The sequence below is a fragment of the Trachurus trachurus genome, assembly GCF_905171665.1.
Source record: "Trachurus trachurus genome assembly, chromosome: 1".
Classification (NCBI taxonomy): Eukaryota; Metazoa; Chordata; class Actinopteri; order Carangiformes; family Carangidae; genus Trachurus; species Trachurus trachurus.
The window spans coordinates 1,538,771-1,555,000 of NC_139891.1; positions in this window are offsets into that span (position 1 = coordinate 1,538,771).

The following is a 16,230-nucleotide window of genomic DNA, read 5'->3' on the forward strand; positions in this document are numbered from 1 at the left end:
TGAGGTCTCTCCCGTTTGCCCCTCCCAGCGTCTGCAGCAGCCGCCCGATGAGGTTGATGGTGGCCTCCTCGCCGCGTGTCCTCCTGCGGCAGTACTGGCTCAGCTCGTGCTTGCTGATCCTTGCGTCCACCGCAGCATCAGTTGTAGCTGGCACACCCTCCCGCTTGAGCTGCTCTCTCTTGGCCCGCCGCAACAGAGTGAGGTCCCCTGCATCCCACTCAAATATGCAGGCAGACAGGGAGCTCATGAAGGTGGGGTAGAGGGGATGAGCGTCAGTGCTGCACCCGACGGCCAGCCTCCTCATAAAGTGCCAGATGTCAAGTCTTATGTGGAGGTCTGGCCACTCCCCAAACCTGGTCTGCAGCTTGCTGGCCCCCTCACTGATGCAGCAACCTGAGTCCACATACAGCAGCACTGGGGGTGCGATAGCTGCCTGGCGGTACCGCTCCATCACCCCTGCCACCATCTTGTCCAGTCCTGGCCCCTCCTGCACCGTCACCACGCTGGTGAGGATCTGGCCAACCTCGTTTCCGATGGAGGTGACCCAGAGACCAGTCCCCTTGCCATGGCCTGCCAGCTTCTTTGTGATCTGGAATTTAACAATAGTGATGTTACAAAATCTGTGATTAGAACTATTTACAGCAGCAAGTACATTAAATTAATTACACTGTACACATTTAAAATATCTACACATGTGATATGATTGACAATAGCATTCAAGTGTATAATGGCATCTTTTAAGAACATGGATATCTGTTACACATATTATTTATTACCTGTTTGGTTGAGTCCATCTTGATGATGGAACCAAATGTGGAGGTGATGCTGGCCTTGATATGGCCCAGGCGGGAGAGGATGTCCCTGCCATATACAGACAGCAGCCAGCGACTGGTGGGCACCTCAATAGGTTCTGGGGGCTCCTGGCAGACCACTGGGAAGAGGCTTGGTCGATCAACGAAGTCAGCACACTCTCCCAGGTAGTGTGCCAACCTGTTCAGCCTTTCCTCTCCGTGGTTCTCCTTCAGCTGCTTCACCAGACGTGCTGGACTGTTTCCCAGAGTCCGGTCACGCAGCAGACGAATGACCCGGATGTCACAGGCGTACCTGAAATGCACATGTAGCTGTGATTAGTTACATGTTAAAGGCTATCACACACGGCCAGCAATGCGACAGTTGAAAGTGATGGTGGAGTTCTGTTGATTGCTTTATTACAAACACTACTGGCGACGCAGTTTTTCAAAACCGTTTCACTCACTTGCGGGTCAGGATCAGCCGGAACATTTTCTGGTGCGGCAGGTCCAGCTGGTCCCGGACAGTCTGGGAGGTGGACAGGTAGCTCAGAGAACACACAGTGCACCTGAGTGTCTCTGTCACCATCAGGTAATACCTGTCGATGTCCAGGACCTTCCGAGCCCTCTTGTGGACACCGTAGCCCGTCAGCTGCTTCCCACACTCAGGGCAGATTACCCTCACCTTCCACAGGTGGTAGGGCATCCACACCATCAGCCGGTGGGTGAAAAAACGATCTGGTGTTGGTGTCTGGTGGTAAATCAGGGCTGGGACAGGGGGTTCATACCACAGCTGTAGGTCTTGCCGCAGTTTGCCAGATTTAAAGAGGGTTTTGGAAATCCACTTTTGGTCTTGGGCGGGGATGTTTTTGGACATCTCTGCTGGCAACCAGAATGAAGCTGCATCCCCAGCAGCAGCCTGCTGAACTCCTCCAGGTTCATCCTGTTTGGAAGACAACAACAAATTATTAATGTATGGCATAAATAACAGCAGCAAATTATGAATAAAAGTAAATCCTACATTAATTGTTTAATACAGATTTCAATTTGACTTTCTGCCTCAGTTCTCTGGAGCCTCAATTTTTCCTGCTCTAACTGCAAAGCCATTAACTCCCTGCGCTGCTCAAACGTCAGCCCAGACTCAGACACTGGCACAGAACTTGGCGCATTTGACGCAGCCAAGTCTGCAAGAGACTCTCCCTTCCCCACAATTCCTTTACCTACTAACGTGGACAAAACAATTTCTTTCAACTCACTTTTATACTCATTTCCTGTAAAATCCATCTCATAATGCTCAGCTATCTGCACAAACTGCTCCCAGGAACAGCTGTGAAGAAACCCCTCTGAGGGCGCATGAACAAACTCTGCCACCGAAGCCATAGCTCAGCGCGTGAACCAAACAGAATGCACAGTGTTTACTCTCACAAAATGCACAATCGAGGCGAGCTTTACCTCCCCGAAGTTTTCCCCACTTACCTGCCTAACCAAGACTTGCCTATCCCTCAACCCTAGTCTTCATGTGGCTTGCGGTGGGAATTTACGCACGCAAAACCAGTGGGTTTGTGAAAGCAACCTGCACGCAGGCGACCACACAATGTCCCACGGAGGTGCCCCCGAGATAATTACCTGAAGACAATTAACACTAACCACGTCGCCACAACACTATAGAAAAAAACAAACCGACGCAACCCAAAGGGGAAACGCCATTCACCTGACAGGGGAAACTTCGCAGTGCAACGGGGCGGAAACACTTACCTTCTCTTTGGAACGCATGAATGAGCAACAGAACAAAAAAAAGAGGATCTCCCCACCCACGCAACAGGGCACAGCGCACACCAGGGCCCACTCACCTGATTACAAAGCCACGCTGCCCCAACAAACAAACCAAATTTAATCTATCACCAAAATAAGCTTAGGATGAGCCCCCACTTTTGTCACAGCCTGGCTCTGCCATGACAAAAAGGGAGAGACCACCGTGGCAACAATTAACAAATGTTTATTATTAAATAAATAATAAGATACTGCAACAAAGGACTGGATCATGGGGTGTGAGTGTCAGTAAATATGTGTGTAGAGCATGTTGTGTGAGTGTAAGACGTATGTGTGTGTGGGGTGTTGTAAGGTGCATAACACAAAGGTGCAACAAAGTAAACTAAGGGCACTGCATCGCCGTCACCGGTACCTGCAGGAGAGGGGAGAAGGAGAGAGAGTGAGAGCAATCAGCAGGCCTGGCTTTATAACCTGGTGACACCGGGCCCAGGTGTCACCGGCAGGCCTTAATCAGGAGGGCGTGACCAGCGGTGTGGCACCAGCCCACCACTGGGGACGCCACATTATTATTAAGGTAATTCAGATCAATTCTTTTGTTTACTCCCACCAACACAAATACATACATTAATGAGTGAGTGTTTGGCATTGTAGGCTAGGTTACTATCACTCGTTTTATGGAGTAATTCTGATGATAAACCCACTTTTTTAGGCTAATACATCAAATCAACACAACACAACAGCCAGGCCAATGAACAGACAACATACACTGCTGTACTTACACAGGCTTCTGCCATGCTGCTGTGCACAGAATGGCTGGGGGTCCTCACAGAGGATGGAGCATGGCTGGTGGTCCTCACAGAGGATGGAGCATGGCTGGTGGTCCTCACAGAGGATGGAGCAGGGCTGGGAGTCCTCACAGAAGACACAGAAGGGCTGGGGGTCTTCACAGAAGACACAGAAGGGCTGGGAGTCCTCACAGAAGACACAGAAGGGCTGGGGGTCTTCACAGAAGACACAGAAGGGCTGGGGGTCTTCACAGAAGACACAGAAGGGCTGGGGGTCTTCACAGAAGACACAGAAGGGCTGGGGGTCTTCACAGAAGACACAGAAGGGCTGGGGGTCTTCACTGGTGAGGAAGAGGGGCTGGGGCTCCTCCTAGCTACTAAATTAGGCTTCAGTGCGGCAGAGTGTGACCCACCATAGCGTGATTTAGTGAACTGAAAAGACAAATAATATTAATTTGATGATGTAACAAATACAAAGCCACTATGAATGAAATAAGAATTGTTATAATAACTGATTAATAATATGATATATAATATAATAACTAGTTAAAATAATATTCACCATTGACAAACTTGGAGGGGGGCGTAGGAAAGACGGTGGCACAGCAGCCGTTGCACCAGGGGCCGAGACTGGAGCAGCAGACGGCGAGGCTGCGGCAGGAGGCTGAGTGGTGGGCTGCTAAAGCAACAGCATTGTGATGTGTGATACAACAGCTACAGCAATGCAGCAGATATGACATGTAAGATTAATCATAATGACATCATTTTAAAATAGATCACCTTAGCACTGTGAAATCCACAATTACAGGCCACGGATCCTCCAAACAGACTGGTCTGTCCACGGGCCTGCATGGGGCATTTCTCAATCTGAAACAATCAGAACCCTGCTTAGCCTGGGGTATACAGTCATTTGTTTCATTCATAGGATCTGCACTAGTCTGTGGTAGGCTATATTTTTCAAGTGACCGTTATGTATTGCTATATCTTACCTTCTGGTAGAGGTCATGCCACTTCCGCTGCTTAGGGGCTGGTCTATTGCCTCCAGAAGGCCAAACCCCTGAGCTGGCATATGCCCTCAGCCTTTTCATCCACTCTCCTTCCCCCATGGCTTTGTGGGTCTTCGGCTTGTTGCTCATCTGAATATGGACAACAATAAACAATGAGCATCCTTTGGACTACACTGTGACACTACAGCACAAATGCACACCTAATATGACAGCATGACAGCTGCATTATCAAATCAATCAAGTTGCAGTAATGTTGGGTGTATGATTGATCACCTCTGATTAAATGGGTAGCAATCTATATCATAGTAATAGTCAGATTAATTAGTCCTCTAACACAAACTACAGTTTGATTTGTCAGTTTTTCCAGTAGGATGTAGTTAACGGGCAGTGTGGTATACGGCTCTGCCTCTTTCTTTTCTTTTTGCCACAGGCTTCCTGTTTGTGTACATTATTGTCTTGTGGTTTATGACACGTCCCCTGCAGATTGGCAGCTGACTTGAGAACTTAATGCATATGGTTTCCTTTTGCTGCTATAATAATAATAATAATATTAATAATAATAATAATAAATAAGCCTTTCCAAGCTGACCCAGAGGCCTGGTCGGAATATAGGGGTTATTTTGATCGGAGCAATTTTTCTATTCACATTAATAATGAGCCTATTAACGTTACATTTATTGATCGTCAGTTTGTTTATTTTTACATGACAGGAGGTGCTACAGCTTACTGCTGGGTACTCCTCCAGGGTGGTATCCCCTTATCTGATGCCATTTCACACTAGCTAACACAATATGACCTTATCCTATTAATAAATCACACACACATGATGCATAATAATTCCCCTGGCCGGCATCTCGTACAACATCATCAACTCCTCCTTACAACAAGTTAGCATTTGTGTTTTGTTAGCTATGGTGCTGAGCGGCCATATAACGTAACAGCACCGACCACAATTATCATATAGCCTAGCTTCATGTGAAGGATTGAAATAAACCGTATTATTTAAGAAGGAAACACATATTACTTACCATTGAATATGAATTATCCAGCGGCAGGACAGCGACGCTTCGGCGCTACGTGAAACGACGGTGGGTGGGTGCTAATCCAGTCAACATTGGACAGCAGCGTTCTGATTGGCTACGTCCAATGTCATCCCGCTACGTGATTGGACGGGGGAAAGCTCACATTGGAAATGGATGAACGTGATAGGCTGACAACATTGGACAGAAGGAACGTGATTGGATGATGAGATTGGAGAATGGACAGCCGATCCTGAGCCAAGTAGCGCCACAGAGACTTGCTTAGCTGTAGTGGGCGTGGCCTCAAAATCCAAACTCCACCCATCTGTGTATATGACTTCTTTTTGTATCATTTTGTCTAGGCCTTGGACTTTTTTGGGTCAGGTTTCTTCCTGTCCTCTAAGAAGCAAATGGTGCTTGTGCACAAGTATATTTGTGACATAATGCCAAATTTTTCCTTGTTAGTTTGTGTAGTAGTTGGCTGCCTTGGTTATAACACTGTATCACTGAGCTTTTGTCAACTGGTGATGTGTCCTGAATCATTTGACATCAAAGGATGTTGGTTCTTCTCTCTTGCTGATTATACATGTTAACTTGAGTGTAAAACGTCCCTGGGTGGGCTTGAACCACCAACCTTTCGGTTAACAGCCGAACGCGCTAACCAATTGCGCCACAGAGACTTGCGTGGCTGTAGTGGGCGTGGCCTCAAAATCCAAACTCCACCCATCTGTGTATATGACTTCTTTTTGTATCATTTTGTCTAGGCCTTGGACTTTTTTGGGTCAGGTTTCTGCCTGTCCTCTAAGAAGCAAATGGTGCTTGTGCACAAGTATATTTGTGACATAATGCCAAATATTTCCTTGTTAGTTTGTGTAGTAGTTGGCTGCCTTGGTTATAACATTGTATCACTGAGCTTTTGTCAACTGGTGATGTGTCCTGAATCATTTGACATCAAAGGATGTTGGTTCTTCTCTCTTGCTGATTATACGTGTTAACTTGAGTGTAAAACGTCCCTGGGTGGGCTTGAACCACCAACCTTTCGGTTAACAGCCGAACGCGCTAACCAATTGCGCCAAAGGTGGGGAACAATAGTCTGGTTGGGGGGGGGAAGAAAGGAAGAGGAGGGGGAAGAAGGGGGGAGAAGAAAAAAGGAGAGAAAAGGGAGAAAAAAGAGAGGAAAAGGAAAGAAAAAGAAAAGGAGGAGATTTTTATTGCATAATCTTTCAACCTCTATTTTTTTAACATTGAAATTCATCATAAATCATTTCATAAACTTTGTAATTATTGATTAGTGTGTTCAGCTGTTAACCAAAAGGTTGGTGGTTCAAGCAGTTCACCCAGTTTTTTTTACTGTAAAAGAAAATCGGTAGTATTGAATAATTCTGACCAAAGGCATCTTTCCTAACATGAGACCGTCCCTGGTCAATAATAATTTATTACCAATAATAAATTATATGAAGAAGCCTACCTGTCAAATACCTTAAATAAACTATGCAGCTATTTAAAGTTTTTTTTTAAAATGATGCCATTATTTTTTAAGGCATACAATACAGTGCTGTATTTAGCAGAGACTTATATACACATTCCACACAAAATAGTGAAGCATATATTTTTTTTATTAAACCAAACTTTTAATATGTGGTGAACAATGAACAGAAAGATATTATAGAACAATTACAACGATTTTTTCATTACGATTGGAACAATTTTTTCATTTTTTTTTAATGTCCTCCAGCCACTGTTCTTTGGAGACAGTTTCGACGGCAGGGCAGTACACAGTGCCTTTATACTGGCTATGTCCTGTTTCTGCCGTCCTGAACTGCCCGCATTTCTTGCACGTGTTGTGCAATACTTTGCGGGTCAGTTTTCGGACAGGAGCCGCAGGAGCCGCAGGAACAGGAGGAACAGGAGGCGCTGTTAAGAGCCTGAAACCCAGGGCCTGTGGGGCAGCCATCAGGACAGGCACTGGTGTGGTGGCAGCACTCCCTGGAGCCAGCATCACCAGCTGTGGAGCTGACATGGGAGGAGGTGGAGCAGGGAAGAGCTGCCGCTGAAGGCGTGGCCTCACAGCCACAGGTGCTGAAAATGTGGGTACAGGCTTCCTCTTCACCTGCGCTTGGCCTACGGTGCTGCTGGGCAGGTGGTACTGGTGAGCCGGGCCGGGTTTGGGGGGTGCAGATATGGGGCGTATTCTTGCACCGGGGAGAGGGTCAGCCGCCACAGAGAAGCGGCTTGGCAGGTCCAGCCCCTGCATCACCACTGCGGTCTCCTGCCTTTTCACTTTCTTATTGTGCCACTGCACCAAGGTGGTGTGGCTCACGTCCACCAGCTGCATGGTCGTCTGCTGCATAACAGCCCCACTGGCCAGAACGCGCCGCCTGATCTTCCGGTAATCCTCCAGGATAAGGTCCCATCTGGACACTGTGCCAGTCCCCTTCTTCTTGGGACTGCGGTGGATGACACAGAGCCTGGTGAAGATCATTTCCACCAGGCGGCAGCAATCTGGCCATTGAGCAAGCGGGGCAGTGGTGGTAAGCGCATGCCGCTTCACGCTCTCCACCCCTGGAGTGAACTCCTGCCTCTTCTTAGGCGACCTGAACCTCCCTGTGTCCAGCTTGGTCTGGTGTCTGGCAGCAAAGACAACCCGCTGCTTGTCATATTCCAGCAGGTTCTGCCACAAGGCGACAATGTTGGACACCTGAGAAAGAGAACATAGAGAGAACAGCACATGAGAAAACAAAAACATTCAAGTGTGGACATGTGTGACAGACAACAGAGGAGAAAAAATAAAATGATCAAAGTGTCTGACCTGCTGGTTGGTGAGGGCTAGTGAGGGCTGGTTGCGCAGCTCCACTAAATATTCTGCCAAGCTGTCCACCCTGTCAATGCCTGGCACACCAGACTCATCCACAGCCTGGTAAAAACAGATGAGAATTGTGAGATCAGTGAAGTTGTGAAGACAAAACAAAGTCCCAGTGATGTTATTTATTAGAAAATTAGAATATGCTTTTACATACCCCAGATGCATCCTCAGCCAGGGAGGAGGCAGCAGGCTGGGTGGCGGCAGCCAGGGAGGAGAAGGGAGCAGGCTGGGTGGCGGCAGCCAGGGAGGAGGAGGCAGCCGAGGAGGAGGCAGCAGGCTGGATGGAGGCAGCCAGGGAGGAGAAGGGAGCAGGCTGGATGGAGGCAGCCAGGGAGGAGAAGGGAGCAGGCTGGATGGAGGCAGCCAGGGAGGAGAAGGGAGCCGAGGAGGAGGCAGCAGGCTGGATGGAGGCAGCCAGGGAGGAGAAGGGAGCAGGCTGGATGGAGGCAGCCAGGGAGGAGAAGGGAGCAGGCTGGATGGAGGCAGCCAGGGAGGAGAAGGGAGCAGGCTGGATGGAGGCAGCCAGGGAGGAGAAGGGAGCAGGCTGGATGGAGGCAGCCAGGGAGGAGGAGGCAGCCGAGGAGGAGGCAGCAGGCTGGATGGAGGCAGCCAGGAGGGAGGAGAAGACGGGCTGGGTTGGAATGCTGAGGTCATCAAGGAGGCCTGGCACTGTGAGGTCAGGTGTTTGGTCTTCCTCGAAGCCCTCGTCGTCTTCCTCGCCATCGTTCCCGTCCTCCAGCATGTTCTCCGTCTCCTCTGAGTCGGGGTTGACCTGCAGGGGCTGCCCAGTCTGACTCAGCAGGTAGTCAATACCAAGCAGCTCTCCTATGGGAAAGAACAGATAAATGTGCACAAGTATGCACACATAACTAATTCAGTAATGTCATGTATCATGTTAAGTAAATAGTTTGCTTTTGCTACTGGGAATGAAAGTCTCACTAAATTTCAGTACACTCAAAAACTAAAAACTAACAAACCCAAAACACTAGGTAGTTATCATAACATTAGCATACCGGTGTATTTGGAGGGTGGCCTGAAAGTTGGCACAAAAGCCCGGCCAAACACCTTCAAGCTGTTGGTGTTGATGCACTGGGTCACATCCCCGGAGTAGGTAAGGAGGGACGATGGCCTGCTGATCACCGCTGCAGCCCCCCGATCCTGGTTCCACCTGTTCAGGCCTTCCAGGAGGTAGAGCTGGAAGTTCAGTGCATTTGCACTGGTTCCTGAGAAAACAATGCAATATTAATAGTCATTTAAAAAAAGGTATTAATAGTCATTTAAAAAAGGTCTAGCTTTCCAATCTAGTGAATGCTTTAAAAAAAGAGTATCCTGAGTGTTTATCATAAAAAAGGGAGACACCAACCTGGAATGAACCTGTTCAGGTGGCAATGAAAAGACTCCAGGGATGTGGACCCTCTGGCACAGCGATACCTGGTCAGGACAACACCCCCCTTCTTGCTGGTGCCCGTCTCTGTGTAGAGCGGCACACCAGGCAGGTCCTGGATACACCCGACGTGGCGTTGCTGCACACGCCAGATGTGCTCCATGCGCACCTGGTCCAGCAGTGGCACCCCCATGAGGTCTCTCCCGTTTGCCCCTCCCAGCGTCTGCAGCAGCCGCCCGATGAGGTTGATGGTGGCCTCCTCGCCGCGTGTCCTCCTGCGGCAGTACTGGCTCAGCTCGTGCTTGCTGATCCTTGCGTCCACCGCAGCATCAGTTGTAGCTGGCACACCCTCCCGCTTGAGCTGCTCTCTCTTGGCCCGCCGCAACAGAGTGAGGTCCCCTGCATCCCACTCAAATATGCAGGCAGACAGGGAGCTCATGAAGGTGGGGTAGAGGGGATGAGCGTCAGTGCTGCACCCGACGGCCAGCCTCCTCATAAAGTGCCAGATGTCAAGTCTTATGTGGAGGTCTGGCCACTCCCCAAACCTGGTCTGCAGCTTGCTGGCCCCCTCACTGATGCAGCAACCTGAGTCCACATACAGCAGCACTGGGGGTGCAATAGCTGCCTGGCGGTACCGCTCCATCACCCCTGCCACCATCTTGTCCAGTCCTGGCCCCTCCTGCACCGTCACCACGCTGGTGAGGATCTGGCCAACCTCGTTTCCGATGGAGGTGACCCAGAGACCAGTCCCCTTGCCGTGGCCTGCCAGCTTCTTTGTGATCTGGAATTTAACAATAGTGATGTTACAAAATCTGTGATTAGAACTATTTACAGCAGCAAGTACATTAAATTAATTACACTGTACACATTTAAAATATCTACACATGTGATATGATTGACAATAGCATTCATGTGTATAATGGCATCTTTTAAGAACATGGATATCTGTTACACATATTATTTATTACCTGTTTGGTTGAGTCCATCTTGATGATGGAACCAAATGTGGAGGTGATGCTGGCCTTGATATGGCCCAGGCGGGAGAGGATGTCCCTGCCATACACGGACAGCAGCCAGCGACTGGTGGGCACCTCAATAGGTTCTGGGGGCTCCTGGCAGACCACTGGGAAGAGGCTCGGTCGATCAACGAAGTCAGCACACTCTCCCAGGTAGTGTGCCAACCTGTTCAGCCTTTCCTCTCCGTGGTTCTCCTTCAGCTGCTTCACCAGACGTGCTGGACTGTTTCCCAGAGTCCGGTCACGCAGCAGACGAATGACCCGGTTGTCACAGGCGTACCTGAAATGCACATGTACAGTAGCTGTGATTAGTTACATGTTAAAGGCTATCACACACGGCCAGCAATGCGACAGTTGAAAGTGATGGTGGAGTTCTGTTGATTGCTTTATTACAAACACTACTGGCGACGCAGTTTTTCAAAACCGTTTCACTCACTTGCGGGTCAGGATCAGCCGGAACATTTTCTGGTGCGGCAGGTCCAGCTGGTCCCGGACAGTCTGGGAGGTGGACAGGTAGCTCAGAGAACACACAGTGCACCTGAGTGTCTCTGTCACCATCAGGTAATACCTGTCGATGTCCAGGACCTTCCGAGCCCTCTTGTGGACACCGTAGCCCGTCAGCTGCTTCCCACACTCAGGGCAGATTACCCTCACCTTCCACAGGTGGTAGGGCATCCACACCATCAGCCGGTGGGTGAAAAAACGGTCTGGTGTTGGTGTCTGGTGGTATATGAGGGCTGGGACAGGGGGTTCATACCACAGCTGTAGGTCTTGCCGCAGTTTGCCAGATTTAAAGAGGGTTTTGGAAATCCACTTTTGGTCTTGGGCGGGGATGTTTTTGGACATCTCTGCTGGCAACCAGAATGAAGCTGCATCCCCAGCAGCAGCCTGCTGAACTCCTCCAGGTTCATCCTGTTTGGACGACAACAAATTATTAATGTATGGCATAAATAACAGCAGCAAATTATGAATAAAAAGTAAATCCTACATCAATTGTGTAATACAGATTTCAATTTGACTTTCTGCCTCAGTTCTCTGGAGCCTCAATTTTTCCTGCTCTAACTGCAAAGCCATTAACTCCCTGCGCTGCTCAAACGTCAGCCCAGACTCAGACACCGGCACAGAACTTGGCGCATTTGACGCAGCCAAGTCTGCAAGAGACTCTCCCTTCCCCACAATTCCTTTACCTACTAACGTGGACAAAACAATTTCTTTCAACTCACTTTTATACTCATTCCCTGTAAAATCCATCTCATAATGCTCAGCTATCTGCGCAAACTGCTCCCAGGAACAGCTGTGAAGAAACCCCTCTGAGGGCGCATGAACAAACTCTGCCACCGAAGCCATAGCTCAGCGCGTGAACCAAACAGAATGCACAGTGTTTACTCTCACAAAATGCACAATCGAGGCGAGCTTTACCTCCCCGAAGTTTTCCCCACTTACCTGCCTAACCAAGACTTGCCTATCCCTCAACCCTAGTCTTCATGTGGCTTGCGGTGGGAATTTACGCACGCAAAACCAGTGGGTTTGTGAAAGCAACCTGCACGCAGGCGACCACACAATATCCCACGGAGGTGCCCCCGAGATAATTGCCCGAATACAATTAACACTAACCACGTCGCCACAACACTATAGAAAAAAACAAACCGACACAACCCAAAGGGGAAACGCCATTCGCCTGACAGGGGAAACTTCGCAGTGCAACGGGGCGGAAACACTTACCTTCTCTTTGGATCTCATGAATGAGCAACAGAACAAAAAAAGAGGATCTCCCCACCCACGCAACAGGGCACAGCGCGCACCAGGGCCCACTCACCTGATTACACAGCCACGCTGCCCCAACAAACAAACCAAATTTAATCTATCACCAAAATAAGCTTAGGACGAGCCCCCACTTTTGTCACAGCCTGGCTCTTACAGCCATGACAAAGAGGGAGAGACCACCGTGGCAACAATTAACAAATGTTTATTTAACAATAAATAATAAGATACTGCAACAAAGGACCAGATCATGGGGTGTGAGTGTCAGTAAAGAGGTGTGTAGAGCATGTTGTGTGAGTGTGAGGTGTGTGTGTGTGTGTGGGGTGTTTGTGTAAGGTGAATAACGCAAAGGTGCATCAAAGTAAACTAAGGGCACTGCATCGCCGTCACCGGTACCTGCAGGAGAGGGGAGAAGGAGAGAGAGTGAGAGCAATCAGCAGGCCTGGCTTTATAACCTGGTGACACCGGGCCCAGGTGTCACCGGCAGGCCTTAATCAGGAGGGCGTGACCAGCGGTGTGGCACCAGCCCACCACTGGGGACACCACATCATTATTATATGAATTACCCCTGGAATTTGGTTATTGTTAATGGGTTTCTAATAATCTATAATCCAATGAAGATTGCATATTCATTTGTATGCTACATTGAAGGTAATTCAGATCAATTCTTTTGTTTACTCCCACCTACACCAATACATACATTAATGAGTGAGTGTTTGGCCTAGGTTACTATCACTCGTTTTATGGAGTAATTCTGATGATAAACCCACTTTTTTAGGCTAATACATCAAATCAACACAACACAACAGCCAGGCCAATGAACAGACAACATACACTGCTGTACTTACACAGGCTTCTGCCATGCTGCTGTGCACAGAAGGGGTCCTCACAGAGGATGGAGCATGGCTGGTGGTCCTCACAGAGGATGGAGCAGGGCTGGGAGTCCTCACAGAAGACACAGAAGGGCTGGGGGTCTTCACTGGTGAGGAAGAGGGGCTGGGGGTCTTCATAGAAGACACAGAAGGGCTGGGGGTCTTCATAGAAGACACAGAAGGGCTGGGGGTCTTCACTGGTGAGGAAGAGGGGCTGGGGCTCCTCCTAGCCACTAAATTAGGCTTCAGTGCGGCGGAGTGTGACCCACCATAGCGTGATTTAGTGAACTGAAAAGACAAATAATATTAATTTGATGATGTAACAAATACAAAGCCACTATGAATGAAATATGAATTGTTATAATAACTGATTAATAATATGATATATAATATAATAACTAGTTAAAATAATATTCACCATCGACAAACTTGGAGGGGGGCGTAGGAAAGACGGTGGCACAGCAGCCGTTGCACCAGGGGCCGAGACTGGAGCAGCAGACGGCGAGGCTGCGGCAGGAGGCTGAGTGGTGGGCTGCTAAAGCAACAGCATTGTGATGCGTGATACAACAGCTACAGCATTGCAGTAGATATGACATGTAAGATTAATCATAATGACATCATTTTAAAATAGATCACCTTAGCACTGTGAAATCCACAATTACAGGCCACGGATCCTCCAAACAGACTGGTCTGTCCACGGGCCTGCATGGGGCATTTCTCAATCTGAAACAATCAGAACCCTGCTTAGCCTGGGGTATACAGTCATTTGTTTCATTCATAGGATCTGCACTAGTCTGTGGTAGGCTATATTTTTCAAGTGACCATTATATATTGCTATATCTTACCTTCTGGTAGAGGTCATGCCACTTCCGCTGCTTAGGGGCTGGTCTATTGCCTCCAGAAGGCCAAACCCCTGAGCTGGCATATGCCCTCAGCCTTTTCATCCACTCTCCTTCCCCCATGGCTTTGTGGGTCTTCGGCTTGTTGCTCATCTGAATATGGACAACAATAAACAATGAGCATCCTTTGGACTACACTGTGACACTACAGCACAAATGCACACCTAATATGACAGCATGACAGCTGCATTATCAAATCAATCAAGTTGCAGTAATGTTGGGTGTATGATTGATCACCTCTGATTAAATGGGTAGCAATCTATATCATAGTAATAGTCAGATTAATTAGTCCTCTAACACAAACTACAGTTTGATTTGTCAGTTTTTCCAGTAGGATGTAGTTAACGGGCAGTGTGGTATACGGCTCTGCCTCTTTCTTTTCTTTTTGCCACAGGCTTCCTGTTTGTGTACATTATTGTCTTGTGGTTTATGACACGTCCCCTGCAGATTGGCAGCTGACTTGAGAACTTAATGCATATGGTTTCCTTTTGCTGCTATAATAATAATAATAATATTAATAATAATAATAATAAATAAGCCTTTCCAAGCTGACCCAGAGGCCTGGTCGGAATATAGGGGTTATTTTGATCGGAGCAATTTTTCTATTCACATTAATAATGAGCCTATTAACGTTACATTTATTGATCGTCAGTTTGTTTATTTTTACATGACAGGAGGTGCTACAGCTTACTGCTGGGTACTCCTCCAGGGTGGTATCCCCTTATCTGATGCCATTTCACACTAGCTAACACAATATGACCTTATCCTATTAATAAATCACACACACATGATGCATAATAATTCCCCTGACCGGCATCTCGTACAACATCATCAACTCCTCCTTACAACAAGTTAGCATTTGTGTTTTGTTAGCTATGGTGCCGAGCGGCCATATAACGTAACAACACCGACCACAATTATCATATAGCCTAGCTTCATGTGAAGGATTGAAATAAACCGTATTATTTAAGAAGGAAACACATATTACTTACCATTGAATATGAATTATCCAGCGGCAGGACAGCGACGCTTCGGCGCTACGTGAAACGACGGTGGGTGGGTGCTAATCCAGTCAACATTGGACAGCAGCGTTCTGATTGGCTACGTCCAATGTCATCCCGCTACGTGATTGGACGGGGGAAAGCTCACATTGGAAATGGATGAACGTGATAGGCTGACAACATTGGACAGAAGGAACGTGATTGGATGATGAGATTGGAGAATGGACAGCCGATCCTGAGCCAAGTAGCGCCACAGAGACTTGCTTGGCTGTAGTGGGCGTGGCCTCAAAATCCAAACTCCAACCATCTGTGTATATGAGCTCTTTTTGTATCATTTTGTCTAGGCCTTGGACTTTTTTGGGTCAGGTTTCTGCCTGTCCTCTAAGAAGCAAATGGTGCTTGTGCACAAGTATATTTGTGACATAATGCCAAATTTTTCATTGTTAGTTTGTGTAGTAGTTGGCTGCCTTGGTTATAACACTGTATCACTGAGCTTTTGTCAACTGTGTCCTGAATCATTTGACATCAAAGGATGTTGGTTCTTCTCTCTTGCTGATTATACATGTTAACTTGAGTGTAAAACGCCCCTGGGTGGGCTTGAACCACCAACCTTTCGGTTAACAGCCGAACGCGCTAACCAATTGCGCCACAGAGACTTGCTTGGCTGTAGTGGGCGTGGCCTCAAAATCCAAACTCCACCCATCTGTGTATATGACTTCTTTTTGTATCATTTTGTCTAGGCCTTGGACTTTTTTGGGTCAGGTTTCTGCCTGTCCTCTAAGAAGCAAATGGTGCTTGTGCACAAGTATATTTGTGACATAATGCCAAATTTTTCATTGTTAGTTTGTGTAGTAGTTGGCTGCCTTGGTTATAACACTGTATCACTGAGCTTTTGTCAACTGTGTCCTGAATCATTTGACATCAAAGGATGTTGGTTCTTCTCTCTTGCTGATTATACGTGTTAACTTGAGTGTAAAACGTCCCTGGGTGGGCTTGAACCACCAACCTTTCGGTTAACAGCCGAACGCGCTAACCAATTGCGCCACAGAGACTTGCTTGGCTGTA